Source organism: Triturus cristatus, chromosome 2_1 (genome assembly GCF_964204655.1).
Source record: "Triturus cristatus chromosome 2_1, aTriCri1.1, whole genome shotgun sequence".
Taxonomy (NCBI): domain Eukaryota; kingdom Metazoa; phylum Chordata; class Amphibia; order Caudata; family Salamandridae; genus Triturus; species Triturus cristatus.
The window spans coordinates 470,034,084-470,058,280 of record NC_140581.1 but is presented as its reverse complement, the minus strand read 5'-3'; the positions used below and the strand labels follow the sequence as shown (position 1 = coordinate 470,058,280).

The following is a 24,197-nucleotide window of genomic DNA, read 5'->3' as shown; positions in this document are numbered from 1 at the left end:
GTCGAAGCCATGGGGGCCCCCCATGAGGGCTAGCCCACCCCCTGTTGATGTGTGGCCCTTCCTAAACACCCTGCGGGATAGGAAGGCCTCGTGATAGCCACAGTAAATGTAATTTTCAGCTCACTTAAGCAAAAATGCACCTTGGATTAAAACATCCAAGTTAAAGTGCAAGCCTGCTCGACATGATAAAACAAACATTTACAAAACAGCAAACTGCCTTTCCACAGAGCTCAAGTGAGTCTGCACCTAATAAATCAATAGAAATGCGGCAAGGTGTGATTTAGTCTTAATTGTATTTAAATGGTTCGCCAGGTGTCCCTTTTTAAATTAATCTATCCCTTCTTAAAGCAAAGATGTTTTTCACAATGTTTTTCTCATTCCTCCCACCTGCTTAGACACTGCCGATCTCGCCAATTCCCAGCCCATCCCCTACCTACCATTCATCATCAAGATCATTGAAATAGCAGCCGATGTTTAACTCCCAAGATCACGTCAGTGCCAACCATCTCCAGCACAGCGATCGGTCTAGCCAATAGGTCTCGCCTTTGGGACATTATAAGTGTTTAGCCATGCAACAGTTGATGTTACACCAAGGATATTGTACTGCATAATTAAATGCTTATAAGGTCCTAAAGGCGAGACCTATTGGCTATGCCAATGCTTGTTTTTTTATTGTAACACGTGTATGTCTACATGCAGGAACTGGTGAGTGCTGATCTTAATATATATGAATAAACATTCAGTTCCATCCATAACTGCTGGACAGTGCAATGAATCCTGACTGTTAACCCCTTCGCTGCTGCGGACATTCCGCTGCAGCGCTGGGGGGGGCAGGGGGGCAGCGCGGTGGGCCTGTGCTCATGACGGAGCCGCTCCGTCATGAGCCACAGTTGAGCTGTGCTCATGACGGAACGGTTCCGTCATGACTCCGCCCATTTGCGTTGTCCCCCCGCACAGGCGGGGAAACAGCGCCGCGCAGGCGGAGCGGCCGCCAACAGGATTGTCATGACGGAACCGTTCCGTCATGAGCACACGGCAACCGTGGCTCATGACGGAACGGTTCCGTCATGAGCGGGGAAGGGGTTAATCAGAGTGCAATAACAATTGTTATTTTTTTAGTTTTCCTTCACATACCAGTGTGCAAACCAAAATGCCAAACAGAAATTCATGCCTAAAATGTAGAGCCTCTCTTATTTCTACTATATGATATTCTGTAGAACTTACTGGGTAATTTTTACTTGATAACTAGGAGCATGCTTGTTGGGATTAGTACTCAGATCTAGAAAATACAAATCCATGTATGGGTTCGCTGAGCTGGCATACATCCTGGCAAAGAAAAGAATCGCCATGGTTTGGAAGTTATCTACAGTGTAACCTATATATCTACATGGCTGGGAGATTTTAGCAAAAGGGGCTGGGTCAGAAAATGACCAACTCCCAAAAACACATCAATGACATGAAGGCCAAATAACATGGAACTCTTGGGCTTGGGATAAAATGTTTCTGGTTCTCGCCAACAAATCTGTAACGGCAAGGTATACAGATAATGGGGACATGTAGACAAATGTGGGAAAGCTGGCCTTAAGTCCCCAAAGCTTGACAAGAATACTGCTTCGGACAACACCTGTAAAGGAAACTTGTATACCAAGACAATCGTTTTTGATCATGTTCAATCTAGTTCACTTGATTTATGTTTGACTTGTTGATTGATCTGTGGTTTTACTAGTGGTCTGATACCGGGAAATAAATATCTAAGAAAATAAAAATATATATGTGTATAGATACGTATAGACACTCGCACACACATAAATGTGTGTGTGTGTATATATATATATATAGATATTACATCACTGTATTTAGACACTTATTTACCCATGTCTTCTTCCATTAATTTTTAGCTATACATATATTACAAATATTTTTTTTTCAGAAAGACACATATGTCATCAGTGATGTAATATCTGACGTCATCAGCAGAGGATTGCGGTCGCGTGAGTTATAGTTGGCTGCACTAACTATAATGGGGGAATTTCAATGGTTTTTCACGAGTGAAATGTCCAGCTAACTATAACATGTGTGAAACCTATGGTTTTTTAAGTGAATGTGCAAGGTTTTTTAAATGCTAATTCCTAACTATAACGTGTGTGAAACCTATGGTTTTTTCAGTGAATTTGTACGGTTTTTTAAATGCTAAGTTATGTATTTTTTTATTTTTTTTTAAGGTTTTTCACCGTGCGCGTACCAAACGCGCACGGTGCGCTTCGCGCACCGTGCGCACGCCCACGTTACGCAGTACGCGGAATTTTTCCGTTTCTACCGTACGCGCACGCTACGGGTACTCTGCGATTTTTCACAAAAAAATTAAAGGAAATTTTGGCCCTTGGGGCTAGGGGGTCAGGAACTGTCCACCCTGCCCCCTTTTCACGTTCTCCACCTTTGTTTTTCACCCCCTCAGACTGTGAGAGACAAAATGGCGGCCGACACTTCCTGGTTTCGACCGATTTGAATGTTTACTAAGATCTAACAACCAATCAGAATCGCGCTCGCAGCGTGCGCGTACGGTAAGTTTTACCATACGCGCACGGTGCGCGCTTACAGATATATATATGCTTTTAAATGCTATTATCTCAGGAAATACTGAACAGATTTACACCAGACCTGCAAAAGGCACATCCCTGACCTGAGGACTACCTCTCTGCCAAATTTCAAGTAATTCTGTTCAGCCGTTCGGACTGTAGCTTGGACTAAAGGTCCTATGGAAAAATGCATGGGGAAAACGCGTTTTGGGACCCCCCCTTTTTCTCAGCCCCCGCTTGACGAATCCCCCCCCGAGACTTTCAGGGAAGGAGCGGAGCGGAGCGCCCCACCTATTTTGAAAATTTCGCGAGGATTCGTCAATCGGCGCCAAAGTTATTCCAAATAGAATGTTGCGGATTTCCTATGGAAACACGATCCTAACTATAACTATCTAGTGGCGACCGCCAGTAGATTATATATATATATATATATATATATATATATAATGTTAGCATCTGTATTCCATAGAGGCTAAAAATAATCTAATCTGTGGCCCACAGAGGCTAAAAAGAATTTAATCTTGTCCCCATTCAAATAATCATGCAGGGAGTCAAGAGTCTTTGTTCTGATACACTTTTCACTAGTTACTCATGTGGGTAATTGTGCACGATATCGAACCCATTACTTCACACGATCTTTGCTGCTTTTAATTAAACAAATGTGAATAAATTATCCTGAGCAGAATCGTTTTTCTAAGGGTTGGTTTATACAATTATTTTTTTATCTGTGTATCACATGGAAAGTATGCTATAAAGAATGAAAATACATTGAAAACCATTTGTGGAGAGAATTTTGCATTCTACAGAGAACCATTGTTGTGTGTTATATACTATTGCCCCAGGTTCCTGATTAGCATATTGGGTGTACCCTTGTTTATTTCCGAGAATTCACCATATGAGCATACATTTGACCATACTAGCTTAATCTTGCTGTTACGGTTGGTAAGTGCCCCCTTAAGCCAGTCCCGACGTAAAACCAACATCAGTTTGCATTTTTTTTTTCAGTCTATACTGTAATTTTAACAGCAAAACTACACGACCCAAATTATCGCTGGCAGATCGTAGTAGGACTGGCTCGATACCTTCACGGGTGATAAGCTGCGCAATATCGACATAACACCTAACTGACTGCTCAGATCAGACGGTTTGGGCGCTTTTGGGGTCTACCGAAATCAAATACTTACCGGAAAGAACAATAAAAGTACTTTTCAGTTTGCGCTCCTATCGCAGACACTAAAATTAAACGAATAAGACCGGTAAATCTAAGATATCTGGCAATATAATGTTCCATATTAGTTTCATCAACATTTAACATGGTAGCGCAATACAGTGCCCTAAGTTATTAAAGCGGAAACATACTTCCTCCACTCTGCAGGGGAGTGTACCAGGAAGTGGGGACACTCCTTCAGACTTGCAAGCTCTAACCGGAAGTGATGTAGCAAGTGGTGAGAATGTAAACAGTAATGACAGTTTGTTCGCGTCGACGCGCGTTGTTTTCCTGTCAAAGCCATAGAAACGATGGGCGGAGTCAGCTCTTGATGCCTTGGGAGGCGGGGACAGTCAGTGCAGTGCCTCGTGGGTGTTGACTGCTTAGGTGGAAGAAGGCGGGCAGATGAAAGAAGGCGGGCAGATAAGAGAAGGCGGGCAGATAAGAGAGGCTGAAAATAATGCTCTGTGGTTGTTAAGAGTGTGCATCACAAAGTGCCGGTAGAGTTGTATGGCATTGTCCTGTCCCTCGGGTAAGGTAACAAGTCATGACCTTCTGGGGGGATAATATGCTTAGGGTGTTCCTAACTTGTTTTATACGTACCGTGTGTGGATATGGGGCCATTTGGTATGCTTCCGGGTTCCGTGCACTATTGCCACCTTTTTGGTTTCCTGCAAGCATGTTGCCTTCGCTCTTCGGTTTCTCTTTGATAGTTGAATTTAACCAAAGAGAAAGGCTCATGTATCACAGAAGTCGCACGAAATAAGTATAGGATTGTTTTACATTTAGTTTGTGGATTATTCCTTACTATCTTCTTCCGTTGCTATTGTCAGCACAAGAGGTGCTTCAATGCTTTGAAACGTTACTGATTTATGATGTTGATAATCGCTTTGACACCTAAACCACACATTATGCGAGTCTTCCTACTTCTTCAAAGTACGGTGCTGTTGTTCCTGTAACGAGGGGAATGGCAGATTTTGAGCAGGAACAGAAATGCCAACATCCATCTAACTGTTGCATAGTACTTTGAAATGGATGCCTCACTGGTTATTGGAGTTACTGACACCACTACACTGCATTGGTATACGTGCTGGTGATTTATGCTAGTGAGGTTGAACCTGGCCAGAGTACTCAAAGTTCACTCATTTATATCATGCGATGTATTTTTCATAATGCCACTTTTGTCATTTTATCTGGTGTTGAAGCCTGATAAAATCCGACTTCTGTTTGGTCATGTTTCTCGAATATGAGTTTACCTTGGAAAAAACAAGAGTCATTGGCAAAACAGTTACAGTTAGTTAAATTAGATGCTTCGGCCGGGAGTACAGTTACAGAAGCGGGTCGGAGAACTGTCTCAAAGTACAATGGTTCTGAGCAAGGTTTTATACATTTCTTTGGGTATCATACAGGGTTTTCGTTGATCATTTTTTGGTAAAGAATGTAGTCCTTGTCTCTGGAGTAATACATAAGGTCCCTGATAACCAGGGCACAAGTTTTAAAAAAAGAAGTGGGGGCGGGGGCTAACCTAGTTAGGCAGTGTGCAAGTGACATTGCGACGCTCAACATCACGACGCATGACATCACGACGCACAACAACACAGCGCTTGACATCACACATGGCATCACAGGAATTGACGTCATAGAAAATGACATCACAAGCCACGACATTACAGGAAGTGGCATCACAAGAAGTGACATCAGATCTAAAGCCCTCACATATATATTTAGCAGGTCTATCCTGTGTACGTTTGAGCGCATTGTGAGGATAATAGCACAGTGAGCTATGGAAGATGATATGTGACTTTTACACCTTGCAATCCCCCAGTTTTATGTAACACATCCTGTACATTCATTTACAAACTCATATAATTTATTGTACATGTAATATGCACATGTTGATGTAAAGCGCTTTAAAACCCTGCATTGGAATGAGTAGGGCTTTACAAGAAAAAATAGTTGTACTCCAATTATTTCAACGTCTCCTCAGGGGAAGTAAGCTCTATATAAATGCAATTTGTTTTGTGTAAATACTGGGAAAGACCAACACATCTGACATTCTTACAGTGCAAGCATATCTCTCAAACAGGGACTGAACAAAGTGAAAAGCTGCCTCTCTTAAGTACGTGTGAAGAGCTAGCAAGGTGTGAGCCTTTGTTTCCCCTCTGCTTCATTGGCATCAGGTGTGTGGCTCCTGACTGTACCCAGCCAAGAGACTCTAACAAAAGGAGGCCTGATGACCCCTCATATATTCGACCTTTGTTATGGGCCAAGCAGGAGTCTTAAATAAGAAAGACCTGTCCCCGCCTGCACGTTGTTGCTGGTTGCACATGGAAAGCAGACAATATGCAGGTGCTGCTGAAAGTGTCCCGGTGTTTGGAAATTACACCGGGACGAGTTCAGCACATTTATTCAGTGGGGCCCAAATTCTTGGCAGGGTGGATGTCGTTCACCCTGTGAAAAAAGTGGGTGGACTCCATCCACCCACGTGTACCCCCGACTCATGCCCTGCGGATAACAAATGCAAGTGGGCCCCAACCTTGCGTGGACACAATGGGGCCAGTAGATAACTTGTCCAGATGTCCGTCATGAGGGGTGTGTGATCACTGCGTGTACTGTTTCCTGATTGGCTGTGTATTCCTAACTTCATGAGCCATCTGACTTTATGGTGATTTTGGGAATGAGTGCACCCCTCCGGCTATGTGTGCTTTATTGGGACCAATCTCCCTGGACCATTGGTGGAGTCGCTGCACCTATCTGTGGGACTAATTTTAGTTTTCTGTTTGTGCGATTATCTGCCGGATACTTGCCACCCCACCTGTGACCTGTCAATCAGTAACCTCAGGCCTAGGTCTCAGAGCCTTCCTGACCACCTATTTCAGAGTCAGGGTTGACAGTGAATTTATTACTGTTGAATTCGATAATATAGATGCGATTTAGTTCGTACATGTGAATATATCATTATTGACACTGACTTATTAAATATTAACATTTCCTACTCTATTTGAATTTTCAACTACACTAGCCAACCCATATTTTATGACAGTGACATTATAGGGGATTTTTCTGTTCTTAAGTTTTGATCATTACTACTTCCCTAGTTACTTGCATTCTACCAAATTTGAGGACTGCTTTTTTCAAGGCAGGAAACCATATAAATAATTAGCAATAAGAAAACTGGCAGCAATGACGTGCACAGTCTGGACAGCCACAGGGGGAGCCATGAGAACCAGTTCATGAACCATTCCTGCTCAGGGGCACCTCTCTCCTCACGCTAGTCTCTTAGTAAGAGGTGCAGTGCTTGGATGGCAAGAGTCAGAATCCCATTGTCCATATCTTTCCTGGTATAAACGTGCAGCAGGACACTCCGATCTTAGCACACATCCCTACCTCCATTGCAGTCATTAAGTCTAATAAGTATTGATGTTGCATCAACATGAGGTTGATGGCTCTCAGTTCTTCCTTGATTGAATTAAGGGCTAGCTCAGTGCTGTTCATCATCTTGAGCGTTTCCCACCTGGTTATCTGCTTTTGTCTGTAAGGTGAAGAAGGATATGGACCCTCCCACTGACACTTGTGCATCAGAGAACAGTTTGAATTCTTCTGGAATGTTCTTGTACTGAGCTCAGCCAAAAGAATCAGAAGTCCTTTTTTCACAGGCCTGAGGCAACAGAGTAGTCTTCTTCTTTAGCTGGTGTCGATGCAAATTCAACAGTTCTTGTCCGGGAATGACTAGGGTCGGAGTGTGTATGGTGATGAAGGAGCAGAGGCCTCCCCACCAAGGGACGAGCTGAGTGCAGGCAGACTAGCCGCACTGCCAGAAGCTATCCATCAGCTTGGAGGTGCCCCATTGCATGTCTGGAATGTGTAGGACTGTTCCACAGTTTTCATTTGGCCCAGTGGAATTGTTTGTTTACCTCTGAAACACAAGGAATACAGTGTACGTTTTCATACGATTAGGGGTTGTCCCTTCCCTTATAGCCATGTATATCCACCCACCTCGGTATCCCATATTTCCTGAAATGGGGTATATAAGCTGTTGTTAAACCCTCCCCTACAAGACTCATTTACCTTCGTATTATCAAGATGGATGGCCCTGCACTCGAACTCCATGTCTGGGGTCTATTTGATATTAAAAAAACTGCCCTAGATACTCTAAGGGCCACCCTGGAACCACAGATGGAAGCAGGGGCAGACGTGTTAGTGCACTGGTTCAATGTCTTTTCTACCTCCAAGAATCTCTTCTCTGGAAAGTTTTGAGGCCAACCAGTATCCTCCCCTATGGTGCCCCTCCTGCGCATCCCATTTAGCTCAGGTTGAATGTCACTAGGCTCGGTGAAAATGTACAGTGTTGTTGGATTGGTCTCGTATCAGGTCAGATTCACTACTACTCTGTGGGGTGCTACCTTGTTGTGTTGTATTTTGGTGCTAATCCTACATAGGTATATAGGTGGAGAAGGCATTTTGCTCTTTCTGGGGCTACTTCTTGGGACAAGTAAAGGTTATCTGCGCGTACTGCATGCAGTATCAGCAAACCAACATAACATGACCTGGCTGATGTCTTTGAGGCCACTGCTGTCATTTGCTGGTCTCAAGAATACATGGCACGTCATCACGTGCCAACGGTCAGCCACACTGCCTGTAGAACGCGGAATTTCTCCATAATAAACCATTCTTCAACCATTACACCATAGTTTATCCATGTTTTTATTCAAGCTTTTTTGCACACTTAGTGCGTTCAATGAAAGGCAACGTAATTCCACATTTATTCAAATGGCACAGTTGTTCTCTTTCAGGCTTTCGCTGTGGCACATGGGAATTATTAGTTTGTTCCGGGTAGCTTCAAACTCATTTTACCCAATGCATTTCGGGCTCTGTAGCCCTTCGTCAGGGGTAACTGAAATGTTAAAAAGGAAATAGGAATTTTAAACTCAGTTCCCCTAGAAACTACACTCAAGCATGATCTTATGGTGAAGATTGCTGTCTAATGAATAATGACACCTATATCCTGTGGTGATTTATTCCAACAAAAAGACAGTACTGAATTGCCCCATAAATTTGGTAAAAAGATATTGGATATCAAACCCAATTTTATGAACTATAAAAACGCCCATCGTAAATTATAGTACAAACAGAAACAAGTAAAACCCCACTTAATCCTATTCTGCACCTACTGAATCGTTCGTGACCAGCAGCAGCAGCATCTCCTTCTCAATCCCTGAAACCACCATAAACTTGTTTGAATCGTTTCCGTTCACAATACTTCAAATTAATTTAATCTCTTGTAACCTGTGTAGGAAGCTGGCTTTGTACATACTATACCAAAGTAAGGTATAGTGTGCAGAGAGTCCAGTGGATCCCCAAAGGTAGGCAGAGGTAAAAGTAGATAACACCTTACTCTCTATTTGTGGTAGTGTGGGCGAGCAGTAAGGTTTTATCAGAGGGTAGTGCTAAGCATTAATTATAGACACTCAGGCAAGAAATTATGTCACACACTCAAAGACTGAACTTAGACCAATTTGTTTGTATTAAAAATTATTATATAGTTATTTATTTTTCTAGAACTGAGCCAGGCCTGGTACAGGTAAATAGAATGATACTATGCAAATAGAAATGCAGTTTTGAGCACAGTTGAAATTTAGTGGAAAGCAATGGTTTGGTTACAGAATAATTACTTTGTACTCGCAAATAGTCTAAATGACTTTTCAGTTACTACTTTTGCGCAGCCAGGTATCTCTATATACTAGGCTGGTGCATTTTCTAAAGGAAGGAAAAAGGAGATAATGCGTTTTGGCAAGTTCAGTACAGGTTTACAGTATTACTCACAATACACACTTAGTCCTGGGACAACAGAACTGGATTTACGGGTCCATGGGTAGGATTCGATCAGATGGGCACTCGAGTCGCACTACCAGCGGCACACAGGCGGCCGGGTGCAGAGTGCTGGGACCACACATTAGCAAACGGACTAAGCAGGGTTGAGGACTGGGGGGGCTGCGGCGAGCAGACCACCATTTTGGGAAACCAAAAGTTCCTGGGGTTGGGGTCAGCACGGTAGGGCCCATTAGCCAACACAAGAACTACACCACCAGTGGCAGAGGCGCCTGGGTGTAGGATGTAATCTTGGCTGATACTGCAGATTCGGTCGAGGGTCCCTCGGAGTCAGTCAGCGGCTGCAGGCGAATGGGAGTCGTCGTCTTGGGACCACCAGCGTTCGGAGATGGAGTCATACAGACAGTCGTGGTTGGTTCTTCTGGACCGCTTAGGTCACGGAGTCTGTCAGGATGTCACCTTCCATTGCGGTTGAGGGGACCTTTCAGTTATTGGCTGCAGGTTCGCTTTAGGAACTTATGGAGGTTAAGGGGTCACTGGGATTCAGGCTAGGATCACTGGGGGGGGCCTCCTTGGGATATTCGGTCACTCCGGCTCGGGTCCCGGAAGCGGAGCGATGGAGACTCTCAGACTCAGCCAGAGTCGGTTGTTTTTTAGCAAGTCCGGTGCTCACGGGAGGCAGAGTCTGTTTGGTTGCGAAGGCAGTGCAGGTTCTCCTGGTTTTTGAGGGCTGCTGGCTACAGGACACACCAAGGTTCTGCTAGGGGAGTCTGAGGTTGGGACAGGCCGGTAGGGCTGGGGCCAAGTCAGCTGGTGTCTTCTTCTTTTATCTCGACTGTTCGGTCCTTCTTCTAGTTTCTTCTTGGCGGCTCTGATCTGAGGAGGCAAGAGTCAGGGTTGCCCCAAAATACAAAATTTAGGGGTTTTACAGGTAGGTACAGGTTGGGACCAATGAGTCCCTTCCTTGTGGTTGGTATACCCCCTATTATACCACCTTCCAGTGGGAGGCGGGCCTAAGCCTCACTCTGCTTGGCTGGGTCCCCCCATCTTTAAGATGGCCAGGACTGAGAGTTGGACTTCACCTCGCTTCCCGCACCAGAGGGGTGGGGTTGGTAAAGGGGGGCACACCTCACCTCCTAACTTGGTTTTCCCGCCGTTTCCCCTGCCCAAAATGGTGGTCAGAACCGGTGGGGGCCAGTTGCTGGGAGCAGGAAATGACTGGGGTAGGTCTCAAAGGCGGCAGGCCTTTGAAGTTTCCCCTTCATGGATCCAGCCCATCCTGGGGAGGAGGATTCGCAAGTCGTCCCAGGATGTGCTTTGTTTCAGGACCCCGAGAGCGGCAGGCTCTCAACCCAGGGGTCCAGAAACATGTCTGGTGTTGGCAGCTGTGGAGCAGCCTCTCAGACAGGACACTAGAGTTAGGTCGTTTTCAGGGGGCATCTCTAAGATGTCCTCTGAGTGTGTTTTTCATTAAATCCCACACTGGCATCAGTGTGGGTTTAATGTGCTGAGAAGTTTGATACCAAACTTCCCAGTTTTCAGTAAAGCCACTATGGTGTTGTGGAGTTCGTAATGACAAACTCCCAGACCATATACCCTTTATGTCATTACTGCACTTACAATGTCTAAGAATTGTCTTAGATACTGTAGAGGTACAGGGTTCATGCACATGTACCCTCCCCACTGGTATAGTGCACCCAGCTTGAGGGGTGTCTTGGCTATGCCAGGGCAGGGGGTTGTAGGCATGGCACACAGGGATGTGTGCCATGTCGACTACTCACTTTGTTCTGCACCAAAACACGCAGCCTGCAATGGCAGTGTGTGTGAGTGTAAAGTTACAGGGCCTCTAAAAGAGTGGCACAATAAGTGCTGTAGCCCTTAGAGGTCTTCCCTGGTCACAGTGCCCTTGGTACCTATGGTACCTTTTACAAGGGACTTACATGTGGCCAGAGAGTTGCCAATTGGGTTTTGCAACAGTGCAGTTTAGGGAACGAACCTAGGCCCTGGATACCTGGTTGGCAGGAACCCAGGGCACACTCAGTCAAAGTACATCATCCTTACCTAACTGGGTGTTAGAATGGTGACGGATTAGTAAGGGGTGATCTCATGAACACTATGATAATTTTCAATTTTAACTAGGGTTCTATGGGCGTCACCAGCCTTCTCTCCTAGTGTGTGCATGGGGCGATATTGGTGTGGGGGGTGTCTTTTCACCTACACATGCACAGGCTGATGTGTAATGTGGGAGCGTGTTGCTATTTGAGAGCTGTTGGTGGTTGCAACATGTCCTGAGGTCATGTGTGTACCCCTCTAGCCCCTGGCATGCAGTGTGCAACGTGACTATCATGGTGCCAGGTGTCTTGGCTAAACCCTTTTTCTAGAGACTTCTTTTTGGGCTAGTTTGGGCTTCTTTTTGTTGGTGTTTTGGGCACCTTACTAGATCTCATGTGATCTGTTTCATTTTTTCATGAAAGCGGAGGTAGTCGTAAAGCTGTTCCGTGGCCTCCCTGTGCCCCCTGCTTGTATCATTTTGCTGTGTTTGAGATTGGGCTTACCGCTTTCTCCAGATGGTGTATGTAAGGCCTTGTGTGTTGGCTGAGTGCTAGGCCTGATACGGGGGTGAGCACATTCTGCGTTCTCTTGCTCAGAGCTGTGATGAACTTTGCCCCCCCTTCTCCCTTCACCCCCTCTCCCTCGAACCACATCTTTTCCAGTGTATTTGGACCTTCGATTTCTAGCTGTGGCTAGGGACTTCTAACAGGCGGTACGCTACGGTCGTTATTGTGAAGGGGCATCACCCGGCGAACAGACTTTGGATATTTGGAAAACTTGAGGGATAAACATTGCTGCATGGAGAATCTGGGGTTAAGGTCAAGAACTCGTCGAAATTTGCCTAATGATGATGATGGGCTGGGACAGTTGGTTGTTCTGGCGAACCCCCCCTACCGACTGGCTCGGTGCCATACTGTGCTTCGCATCCTGTCAGATCTTGTGCGTGCTGTGGGGATTATGGGGTCTTCACTATCCCAAGCGTACCGAAAACTTGCTCCTTTGTTTTGGATCTGGAAAAAGGAGGGCCTCCATTTTGGCTTGAGGCCTGTAGTTTTAGACACCCAGGGGAATCCAGGATGGGGTGACTTGACTGCCTCCCACCAAGGTCTGTTACCCAGAATCCCTTGCAAACCTAAAAAAGTGTCAAAAAATACACATTTCCCCCACATTTCTGTGGTGGAAAGTTCTGGAATCTGCGTGGATCCTCAAATTTCCACCCACCCCGCGTTCCCCCAAAGTCCTACGAGAAAAATGGTACCTCACTTGTGCGGGTCGGCCTAGTGCCTGCGTCAGGAAACGGCGCTAAACGCAACGTGGTCACACCTCAATTTCACAGTGAAAAATGACCCTTTTTTGGCAAAGAGCCTAGCTGTAGTTTGTGCACCCTAGCTCTGCCGGCACCTCGGGAAACCTACCAAACCCACACATTTCTGACAACCAGAAAAACCGTCAGATTCCAGGGATTTATGGCTTGCGTGGATCCCCCAACGTTTCCTTACCCAGAATCCACTGCAAACCTCAATTTTAGCTGAAGAAATCACTTTTTTCACACATTTTTGTGTGGGAAAGTTGTGGCATCACTGGGCTCACACAAATTTCCCACCACCCAGCGTTCCCCCAGGTCTCCCGATAAAAATTGTGCCTCACTTGTGTGGGAGGCCCAAGTACCCGCCACAGGCAAGGGCCCAAAACGTAGTGAGGCGACATCAAAATTGCCTATCTGAAAATCACCTGGTTTTGCAAGGGGGGTCACCTGGGTTTTCACCCCCGTACTCGGCGGCCATCTAGGGAAACCTACCAAACCCACACATTTCTGAAAACTAGACACCCGGCGGCTTCCAGGCCATTCATACACCTTTCATACGTGTGACACATACAAAACCATTCACACCGCCAGCCGCGGGCCCAGCACATCACAACATTCACACCAGCAGACCGCGCCATTCAAGGGCCCATCACTTTCACGCGCTCACATTCTTGACACAGCAACTACACCAGCTCACGGATTGCGTGGAGTGGCGTTTGGCTAGCAGTGTGTGTAGTGACCAGCAGCTAGTCACTACTCCCACACCGCCATCCAAGTGCCAGCCCACTCACCGTCAGCCAAGCACCAGTCCATGCACACTGCCAGCCAAGCGCCATCCCACTCACCGCCAGCCAAGTGCCCGTCCACGCACAACGCCAGCCAAGTGCCCGTCCACGCACACCACCAGTAAAGTGCCCGTCCACACACACCGCCAGCCAACACCAGTCCACGCACACTGCCAACCAAGCGCCAGTCCACTCACCGCCAGCCAAGCGCCAGTCCACACACACCTCCAGCCAAGCGCCAGTCCACGCATACCGCCAGTCCACGAACACCGTCATAATTTATTTTTAAACAAGAAAGAAAACGCAAACCAATTGCAACTAGATACCAAACTATAACTACAAAAACAGCAGAAACTAAAGACCTTATTCTATTCATTCATGTCAGCTTTATTTCGGTCACTAGGACCATAAAAGAATAAAACAAATAAACATACAAGAAAGTACATACACTCTAAATGAGAAATAAAATGAATCAAGTAAGATTATACCATAGTTATCAGAGAGAAAGTTCAGTTACAGTGTTCATTTTTATGCAACGGTTGCGGCTGAACCACATTGCTGTTAAAAATTTTGCAACTCCGAACACTGTAGAAGCTGATAAATCTGTTTTTAAAATTCTGTAAGCTGGAAGGTGCTGCCTAAAACCCAGGTTTTTTTAATAGTGGAACCAACCAATATTTCCTTTGTCTCTGGTACGCTCGGCAAAAGAATATGATGTGCAGGTCAGACTCAGATGGATGACCACATGCTGGGCATTGTGCTGAAAACTGCGATTCTGACTAGCTGGCCATGTATGCCCTGAGGGGAAGGGTGCCATAACGCCATTGGAAGTAAAGTTTTCTAGTTAATGGTGGTCCTATATCATCGAAGACGGGCTCTCGATGGTATGTGTCTTTACACCTCAGAAAGTGGTCGGTAGGAGACCCATCCCGGACATTCATGAGTGAGACACGTAACTTATACTCGTAATAGGCCAGTGAAATAGTTTTGCGTGAAGTTGTGCGGCATGCAATGGCCGGATCTGACCACAAATCAGGTCTTCCTAGTGACTCACAGGTTTGTTTCACATACTTTAGCCATGGAACTTGGACAACTTGTACAAGGCGCAAGATCTCTTGGAGCTCCAATCTATAATTCTGGAGCTCTGGTGTGCACCAAATTTTGTGCCAAAAAATTATGGGTTTAAGTCCAAGCTCCTCAGTGAAGGGTCTTAAACCCAGATCCAATCTTAATGGAAGTAATGGTGTACTAGGCGGTAAAGCTGTCATATGTCTTAGGAGGTTATTTTCAATAACCTGTAGTTTCTGGTTAGCCGTATGGCCCCAGATTTCACCCCCATAAAGCCCTGCCGCCCTCGCCAGGGTTTTATAGATGTGAAGGCGTGGGCCTAGTTGCTTGTAAGTCAGTCCTTGCATCATCCTACAAATGGCGCCCGTCATCTGGGTCAACTTCAGTTTTACCTTAGTATGGTGTGCATCCCACATCATGAACTGATTGAATATAACCCCCAGGTATTCAAACGTGTATACCCTCTCAAGTCTGGATGCCCCTATCCGAGGGCTCAATCGTGTTGAGGAAGGCGGGTTGAAGATCATATATTTAGTTTTTGAGGTGTTGATCTCCAAACCGTGTATCTTACAAAAGTCCACGAATCCATCTAGGACTTTTTGTATGCCCATAGGAGATTTGGAGAGCAGCAGGGTATCGTCTGCGAACATGATTGCTGGCAACCTGCTGCCGACCAACTTGGGGGCATCAATGTTGCTTAGGTCATTTAGGTGGCTAAAAACATTGTTGACAAAGAGGCAGAAAAGGGTCGGTGCGAGCACACAGCCCTGTCTAACCCCCCTGTCAACGGGAAAACCCTCTGAGAGGTGTCCTCCTCTACCACACCTTACCCTTGCGAAGTTGCCCTGGTGTAATTTCCTCAAGATTATCAAAAGATCAGCGGGGACCCCTAGATCCGTCAAAACGGCCCATAGTTTGTCCCTAGGGACTAAATCAAAGGCCGCTCTCAGATCAACGAACACCGTGTATAGGCTACCCCCCTCAATTAGTACAGACTTCCAATAGAGGAGGTTCAGGCGGAAAATTTGATCCACCGTTGACACCTCTCCTAAACCCTGCTTGAAAAGGGCTCAGAATATGACAATCATCAAGCCAGACCTGGAGGCGATTCAATATCAGTCTACCGAAGATTTTTTGTGAGACATCGATAAGACTGATAGGTCTATAGTTGGCTGGGAGCAGAGGCGAACCCTTTTTATAGATGGGGACGATCTCTGCGCCCAGCCAAGTATCCGGAACCTCCATTCCCTCCAGGATAGAATTGAATAGTAGAGCTAAATAGGGTGCCCATACATCCGGTTCCTGTTTAAAAAGATTGCCCGGGAGGCCATCCAGGCCAGGAGCCTTGCCTGATGCCAACCCGGCGATGGCTGCTCTGACCTCCTTTATTGTAAGATGCACCACTTCCACAGTGTTATCAACCATCGTTAAGGGAGAAACCACCATTTCCCCGTCGGGTAGGTGATATACCAATTGGAAGTGGTCTGACCAAACCCTAGCTGAAATATTTGGCTCCACTGCTGGGGCCAAATCCACGGAGCCAGTATTCAAGGTGCGCCAGAATCTGCGTGAATCCCCCCTAGCAAGAGAAATGGAGAGAGTTTCCCATTTGGACAGTTCCCATTCGCTTTTTGCGTTGCTAGTTAAGGTTTTATAGGCAGATCTCTTAGCCCTAATTTCCTCGCTTCCCATACCCGCCTTAATGGAGGTCAATAAGTTTGTTTTTGCGTTTCGGCAAGCCTTGTTATACCAGACTGGTCCTTTGACACTACCGTTGGCCCTTTTTGGTAAGCAGGTTAGGATTACAGATACTGATTTAGAGAGGTCTTTGTGATACTGCCCTAATTGTTTATGAGCACTCTGAGTTGTACCATGGGCCATGAGTGCCTGTATCCTTTCAAATATGGGAATGACCCTCGCATAAAGCATGTGTAACTTCTCTGGGCTGGACACTAATCTCTCCCATTTTACTCTGCGTCTATTGTATGTGAGGCCAAGCCCCACCTCAGATGTCACCCTCTGTCTCACCTTGGGGTCAAGGCCAGGATGATCATATTCCAGTTCCAACGCATTGTGGTCGCTGTCTGCCCTAGATGTCACCCGAAAGTCAATAATGCGTGACCACAAAGCTAGTGGGACGAGAATATAGTCCAATCTTGACTCCCGGCCCACTCTATTGTAGGTATGTCTAGCTGGTATATCTGAGTTTGTCCTGTCATTACAGGCCCGAAGACCATGTTTCAGAATTAGAGAGGTAATTTGTGTGGCTAGAGGTGTCCAGGCTCTTGGTGCCGATGCTTGCACGGGAGGTATAGACCACTCCAGGTCCCCTTCCTGAGCCAAGTCCACCAATAGGCCCGGAAGGGGCTCAAGATGGCAGTTAAAATCTCCTCCGATTACGATGGGAGTACCCTGGGGAATTTCATCTAGAGCGAGTGCCAACTCCTCTATCGTACGTGAAACCTGCAAAATATTAGTTGGCCTAGAGTATACGTTAATCAACAGGAGACTATTTGCGTTTGGCCACTCGAGCCGAACGGCAAGAATGTCCTCCGATTTTTGTCGGTGGACATTCTATTGCCAAACGTGAAACTGAACAACTATATCAAACCATGCAGACCAGGCAGTACACTATTAGACACACGGTTGCTCCCAAAAACTCTTTTTAGTGTGATACAATCTGAAACATGAGGGCACACACAGCCCAGGATTAGAAGGACATTCGGCACAGTGCATACGACTCTCCTTCCGCACACCTCGTCGCAAGCAGACTCTACATCTCTTACAGGGATTGGTTTTTTTTGGGAGTGGGAGGAATTAAATCAGGAAAGTGGCGATCTTTCAATCTAGCCACATCCTCCACCATTCCAACTCTAGGAACACTTGCCTGTTCCTCATCAGTGATGGCATGAGTGATGTCACTGACCATGTCATGAGTGATGTAATATGTGACGTCATCAGCAGTGCATTGCGGGCGCGCGAGTTATAGTTAGCTGAACTAACTACAACGGGGGAATTTCATTGGTTTTTTACGAGTGAAATGTCCAGCTAACTATAACATGTGTGAAACCTATGATTTTTTTCAGTGAATATATATATATATATATATATATATATATATATATATATATATATATATTTTTTTTTTCACATAAAAAAACATAGGTTTCAGGGGTGTTGTAGTTAGCTGCCCATTTCACTCATACAAAACCATAGAAATTCCTCCGTTATAGTTAGTTCATTTAACTATAACTCACGCGCCCGCAATGCACTGCTGATGATGTCACATATTGCATCATTCATGACATGGTCAGTGACATCACTGATGACATCTCAAATTACATCACTGATGACATCATCCACTGAATGTGGTTAAGTTTGAAATTTAAATATGTATTATATATGCCAATCTGTATTGAAGATTGAGTGGATATATTACTGTCTGGATGGAGGATTTAGTAGCTGTCTGACTGTCTTTTTAAGTGAGTAATTAAAAGTGTCTCACTTAATACATGGATTAGTAACTAAACTATGTGAATGTGTGCAGCACTGTCTCTGTTGTTGTATAACATGCTGCATCAGTTGGTCACTAACTACATGAGTGTGTATATTAGTTATTGATTAGTTGGGTGAGTATTTGTATGGGACAGTGAGTTTGTGTGTGGTTGGATGGGGTGTGTGTAACTCTATGCATAGATGTGTGAATGGTTGATTGACTAGGTGTATGGGTTTAAGAGTGCATGTGGAAACAGTTGTTTGGGTGACTGAGTGTATTTATTTGTGTGTTGGTGAGCGAATATATGTTTTAGTTGTACATCTTCAACAAAGTAAAAAAATAAAAGGCATTGTATGTGAGTTGGTGTATATAAATAAGTATGTGTAAGAGTCAGTGATTGTGAGAGTAACTATGTGAATGAGTGTATAATTGTAATGGTGCTTTTTTAACATATTAACGATGAGTTACTATGTGTTTGAATAAATGAGGTGTTGTTGGATAATTGTGTAAGTGAGTAAATTTAAGTGCGATACATTTTTTTCATGAGTGAGTGGGATGACTGCATAACCCACTAAGATGACTGCTGATGTGTCAATGTCTATATATGTGTATAAGTGCATTTGATAGTGTTCTATTAATTAATGACTGCATGTATAGATGATTCTGTTGTTGAATGGGTAGTTGTGTTTGTAGACTTAGGAATCAGTGAGTGGGTATGTAGTAACTGGTATTGGTGTGTCAATGGTTTCAAATATGGTACTCTGTATTTTACAGTGAGTGATGAAAAGTTAAACTAGTGTATGATGAGGTGTATCAGATTGTCAAGTGGATGATGTCATTTGAGATGTCATCAGTGATGTCACTGACCATGTCATGAATGATGCAATATGTGACATCAGCAGTGCATTGCGGGCGCGGGAGTTATAGTTAGCAGAACTAATTATAACGGAGGAATTTCTATGGTTTTGTATGAGTATAATGGGCAGCTAACTATAACACCCCTGAAACCTATGTTTTTTTCTGTGAATTTCAAAGGTTTTTTAAATGCTAACTTTTAAGTGTGATAGTAGTTATATCTAATTTTTTTGTACTAATTTTCTACAGTTTTGTAACTGTTTATTTATAAATATTTTATTCATTAAATAACATTATATATTTTTCTGAAAATTGCAAAAAAAACTTTTTTTAAATTAAAACTGAAATATTGATGAATTTTCTTGTGTTAATTTTTTATTTTAATATATTTATATTATTTTCTTTTTAAAAAAAAAAAATCCAATTTTTTTCTGAGTCGCGCCCTCAAAGTGTACACATCATGGTGGGTGCGCGCATTCTAGCCCGCATTTTAGAAAAGTCATGAAGGATCCACGTATGGTGTGCGACGGCTGCGTGTTTTCAGTTACATCATATACATTTAATATCACGTGATATGCGCGATTGGTGTGCGACCAGTCTGCGACTCCTGCTCCCGCGCATTCGCGGCACATGCGCATTACGGTTCGAGATGTTTGCGCGGTTGCGGGTCCCGCGTGACATCATATATGGAAAATAGGTCCTAACTATAACTACCTACTGGCGACTTCCAGTAGGTAATTATCCACTGGCGGTCGCCAGTAGATAGTTATAGTTAGGACCTATTTTCCATAGGAAATCCGCAACATTCTATTTGGAATAACGTTGGCGCCGATTGACGAATCTTCGCAAATTTTTCCAAACTTTTGGCCCCCGAGCTTTAAAGATGCACTCCACGAGAATTGAATCAACAGAAGCTTTATTCCACAAGAAGCGGCGTTTAAAAGTCCAATTAATCAATGTCTCGTACGCGTTTCGGTGCTGCCAGCACCTTCATCATAGGACGGGCACGATGAAAACCATCGAGATGGACTGCCACATATATTACCCATGGGGCATGTGCTCACCAGTGAACAGCATGCCGGGAGTCGTAGTCCCAATTAATCCTCTTAAGTGAGGTCTGTTTTTCAACGTTTAGTAAAACTGCCCAATTCATGTTTCCAACATATTTCACAGCCTTCCAGTGGGCCTCAGACCTGAAATGCCGCTTCAAAATTAGTTATTTCTCGTGCCAGAACAGGCTGCACAAGATTTGCAGCCACAACAGACCTGCATCCATTGTTCGAGGCGGTGCTATCTTCCACGGCCGGATTCGCCGTGCGTCAACATCCAACACATTTTTTTTTTTTTTCTTTCAAGCAATTATCACTTTGGAGTGGCAGCAAAGTGCACTGTGTGTTTTATTTTTTCCATTTTGCATCGCAAAGACAACACAGACATTGGCGAACATTAACGCTATTAAGCGAAACATAATGCAACGTGAGCCAGGCTGTTAATTTGAATAGTGATGCATTCTGGGTACTGTGGTCTTGATGTTGACCATGTGACCACTTGGACTTCAAAAACACAAATCAACTCACCTGTGAACAAGGCGCTTGGCGCCGAAACGCGTAAGGATTCAGAGTTGTTTTAAAGCTGCCATGACAATCAGACCAAATAAAGCGTCAGTTTGAAAGGATGCCGAAGCTGTGGGCTCTGTTTTGTTCTCGTCTGTGCTACTTACAGGATTCTCCATTCCTGCTTGAGAGCTCGCCCTGCAGAGTTGGAGGCCCCCGGTAAAATGGAGCTTTTCCGTGTGTGTGTATGTGTATGTGTATATATATATATATATATATATATTACCTACTGGCGGTCGCCAGTAGGTAGTTATAGTTAGGACCACGTTTCCATAGGAAAACCTCAACATTCTATTTTGAATAACTTTGGCGCCGGTCGACGAATCCTCGCGAATTTCTCAAAATAGGTGGGGCGCTACGCTCCGCTCCTACCCTGAAAGTCTCGGGGGGATCCGTCAAGCGGGGGCTGAGATAAAAGGGGGGTCCCAAAACGCGTTTTTCCCATGCATTTTTCCATAGGACCTTTAGAACGAGCTACAGCCCGAACGGCTGAACAGAATTACTCAAAATTTGGCAGAGAGGTAGTCCCTAGGTCAAGGAAGTGCCTTTTGTAGGTTTGGTGTAAATCTGTTCAGTAGATTCTGAGAAAATAGCCTTTAAATCAATATATATATCTGAGCCCGCTTACGGTACGCTTACCGTACGCTTACGGTAAGCGTACAGTGGCGTGCGCGAGCGCGATTCTGATTGGCTCTTACATCTTAGTAAACATTCGAATCGGCCGAAACCAGGAAGCGGCGGCCGCCATTTTGTGTATTTCACTCTGAAAAAAAAGAGTGAAAACAAGGAAAGGGGCAATGAGGAGAGTTACAGACCCCCTAACATTTGTAAGGGGGTCAAAGAAGGACAGAAAAGTACAAAGAAAACATTTATTGATTTTAAAAAAAATCACGGGGTACGCGTACGGTAAGCTTACGGTAAGCGTACGGTAGGAAAAAAAAAAAAAAAAAAATGAAAATCAGATTTAAGTGTCTAGATATTAGGGGGCTCTAAAAAGAGCCGTTGTGTTTATGAAATGATTTTTTAGTGGTACCTACAAGTAAGTACCGATGCAGAGTCTAAGGTTCAAGAGGAAGACTCTGTTCCCTTTATCATTGAAGTGCACACCATCTCCTCTATAAATGTCTTGCATGTCATAACGCAAGTTGTTGTGGTAAATGGCACCCATACCATAGTCACGGAGGAAAGCAGAAACAGATTTGTTGACGTGCTTTCTTGCTTTGTCATCGCACTGCGTGCCCACCGTGCGTGCACGGCACTAACTGCGTAAAGTGGGCGCGCGGTGCGCGAAGCGCACCGCGTGCTCACTGTGCGCGCACGGTGCGCGAAGCGCACCGTGCGCGCACGGAACGAACTGCGTTAAGTGGGCGCGCACGCCACAAATGGCGTAAAGTAACTTGGCATTTAAAAAAACGTACAAATTCACTGAAAAAACCATAGGTTTCACACACGTTATAGTTAGGAATTAGCATTTAAAAAACCTTGCAAATTCACTGAAAAAACCATAGGTTTCACACATGTTATAGTTAGCGGAAATTTTACTGATAAAAAACCAATGAAATTCCCCCGTTATAGTTAGTGCAGGCAACTATAACTCACGCGACCGCAATCTTCTGCTGATGACATATGTGTCTTTATGAAAAAAAAATATTTGTAATATATGTATAGCTAAAAATGTATGGAAGAAGACATGGGCAAATAAGTGTCTAAATACAGTATTAGCATCAGCAGAGGATTGCGGTTGCGTGAGTTATAGTTGCCTGCACTAACTATAACGGGGGAATTTCATTGGTTTTTTATCAGTAAAATTTCCGCTAACTATAACATGTGTGAAACCTATGGTTTTTTCAGTGAATATATATATATATATATTGGTGCAGTACCAACCGGCGCTGTGGCTTTGGAACGGGAGAGTCGCCGTTGGAGGAACTCACATACATGACAGGCACCCGTAGTGAACCACGACCCACTGGGGATTTTAAACCATTGCAGATTGAAGGTATTTCACGGCTATCCACTTGGATAAACACGGTTTGTACTCCAAATAACAGCAGGCCACTGGGCTGGCCACGCCTACTAGGGCGGGAGAAATACTTTAAGATCACCGTGATTCCTTCTTCGCAATATTTGCCCACAGCCCCTGAGGAAGTGATTGTCATCACGAAACGCGTTGGGCAGGACATTTTCTTTTGTGAGGCACTGCTTGATGCTTGAACACTGTTTTCTCCAACTATTAAAGAAGGCTCATACTGAACTCACCTGTGTTGGGCCTCCTTACAGCAGGCAACGTTATTTTGGATATATATATATATATATATATATATATATATATATATATATATATATATATATATATATATATATATATATATATATATATATATATTATCTACTGGCGACCGCCAGTAGATAGTTATAGTTAGGATCGTGTTTCCATTGGAAATCTCAAAATTCTATTTTGAATAACTTTGGAGCCGGTTGACGAATTCTCGCGAAATTTTAAAAACTAATGGGGCGCTCCGTTCAGCTCCTACCCTGAAGTCTCGGGGTGATTCGTCAAGCGGGGGCCGAGAAAAAAGGGGAGTCCCAAAACGCGTTTTCACCATGCATTTTCCCATAGGACCTTTAGTCGAAGGTACAGCCCGAACGGCTGAACAGAATTACTTGAAATTTGGCAGAGAGGTAGTCATCAGGTCAAGGAAGTGCCTTTTGCAGGTCTGGTGTAAATCTGTTCAGTATTTCCTGAGGAAATAGCATTTAAAAGCATATAAATATCTATACGCGCGCACCGTGCGCGCACCGTGCGCGCACCGTGCCGTGCGCGAGTGAAATTCTGATTGGTTGTTAGATGTTAGTAAACATTCGAATCGGTCGAAATCAGGAAGTGTCGGCCGCCATTTTGTCTGTCACACGGAAAAGGAAAGGTGGAAAACGTGAAAAGGGGGCAGGAAAGAGAGTTCCTGACCCCCTAGTCTTTGTCAGGGGGTCCCTGAAGGACCCCGAAGGGTGAGAAAAAACATTTTATTTTTTTAACAAAAAATCGCGAAGGTGCGTGCACCGTGCGCGCCCGGTGCGCGCACGGTGAAAATGCCATTTAAAAAAAAAAAAAAGAAAATACATACAAAAATTAGCATTTAAAAAACCTTTGAAATTCACTGAAAAAACCATGGGTTTCACACACGTTATAGTTAGGAATTAGCATTTAAAAAAACTTGCAAATTCACTTAAAAAACCATAGGTTTCACACATGTTATAGTTAGCTGGACATTTCACTCGAAAAAAGCCAATGAAATTCCCCCATTATAGTTAGTGCAGGCAACTATAACTCCCGCGACCGCAATCCTCTGCTGATGACGTCCGATATTACATCACTGATGACATATGTGTCTGTCTGTAAAATAAATATTTGT

At 44.5% G+C, this 24,197-nt stretch overlaps 1 protein-coding gene across 4 annotated transcripts in view; it reads left to right on the top strand.

Annotated features, from left to right (window-relative positions):
- Nucleotides 1-4,154: 4,154 nt before the first annotated feature.
- Nucleotides 4,155-24,197, top strand: part of POLK (DNA polymerase kappa) — a 1,025,073-nt gene continuing 1,005,030 nt past the window's right edge. For all 4 annotated transcript variants that reach the window (XM_085632293.1, XM_085632295.1, XM_085632292.1 and 1 more), the window contains exon 1: nucleotides 4,155-4,315. The gene's annotated coding sequence lies outside the window, so the exon portion shown is untranslated. The remainder of the gene's footprint in view (nucleotides 4,316-24,197) is intronic.